This window comes from Bison bison, unplaced genomic scaffold (assembly GCF_000754665.1).
Source record: "Bison bison bison isolate TAMUID 2011002044 unplaced genomic scaffold, Bison_UMD1.0 scf7180017864248, whole genome shotgun sequence".
Classification (NCBI taxonomy): domain Eukaryota; kingdom Metazoa; phylum Chordata; class Mammalia; order Artiodactyla; family Bovidae; genus Bison; species Bison bison.
Window position 1 is genome coordinate 1,902,796 of NW_011494820.1, and position 1,323 is coordinate 1,904,118.

Consider the following 1,323-nt stretch of genomic DNA (forward strand, 5'->3'; position numbering starts at 1 on the left):
CCCCCTCCAGCCTCGCCAGGTGCAGACGGGCCTCCGCCCTCTCTCTCCGGGCCTGGCCGACCTCCTCTCCCCACCTACGTCATCCCTGGAGGGGCCTGCCAAGAGACAGCCCCAGGGCTTCCAGCCCAGGACGTCAGGGGCCCACCTGGCCAAGTTCTGGCTCCCCGGAGGCTCCTCGGCGAGCCTGGGGCTGGTCTTGATTGAGGCTCGACCCCCGCGCACCCTCCCCCACGGCCTTGTCCCAGCTCCACCGGGAGCCAAGCGCAGGCGCTACTTTCCGGAGCCCTGGCCCACAGCTTGGCCGGACGGGGCTCCCTTCCAGAACCTGGGGCTGGCATGAGGCCCCCGGTCAGGCCCTGCTCCCGCCCCGGAGGTCCCCAGGAGCCTGCTCTCTGCCTGCCTTGGCGCCACGGGGCCCCCACACCATCTGATGGGGGCAAGACGGGCAGCCGCAGCCTAGCTCTGGATGCAGCTACCGGCCCCTACCCAGCCATCGGGCCCGTGGGCCCTTCTCTCTTCTCTGCGCAGCCAGGCAAAAAGCAATTTCCTTGGGAAGACTGCTCCTGGCGGCCTCATTGCTCTGCCCCACCTGTCCAAACACCTCAGCTAGCACTCGGGGCTGACTGCTCTCCCTGGCGCCCGGGGACCTGTCTTTCTTGGACCCTGCCAGCTTGGGTCTTTACGTGTTTCTGCTTCCAAAAGGCTGCAGGCCCGGGAGACGGCAGCGACCTCACCATCCAGGCATGGGTATCAGAGGGCACAGGCCGTTCATCTCCTCCCAGAGATGTCTGGAAGCCCAGAGGGGAAACTGAGGCAGCTGAAGCAGAGCCAGAGGCAGAGAGCAGCTCAGACCAGCCACAGCCCCGCTCGCCAGGCCAAGTCTAGGACCTGAGCACACGTGTGTGCGTGTGTCACAGGAACGAACCCATGCAGCGTCGGCGCGCATGCTCGGATCCCCAGGGCAGGGGTCTCTGGACGCGCCCACACGCACTTCCCCAGACCAGGGGGTGCAGGGCGGATCTGCTTCCACTGGCAGAAGGGACACCTCCCACGGGGCCACAAGGGCGGCCGCACAGGAGTACCTAGCGCCCGCGCACGTGCCAGGGATGCCGAGACCTCAGCCCAGGGGCTCATTTACCAGAGAGACAGGAGCCGCTGCCAGAGCCTCCCCCAGAAATCCGCTGGGCTGAAAATGCAAAGAACCGAGACTTTGAGACACTCCTGCCTCGCCTGGTCCCCCAGCGGGAAACCCCTCTCGGGGGCTCTATGGTAGCCCCAGACCGGGCCAAGCTTGGGGTGCCCAGAGAGACACAAACCTTGAGG

At 66.7% G+C, this 1,323-nt stretch overlaps 1 protein-coding gene across 1 annotated transcript in view; it reads right to left on the reverse strand.

Moving 5' to 3' along the window:
- Window positions 1-1,323, reverse strand: part of CRTC1 (CREB regulated transcription coactivator 1) — an 81,132-nt gene that overhangs the window by 26,244 nt on the left and 53,565 nt on the right. The window lies entirely within an intron of this gene.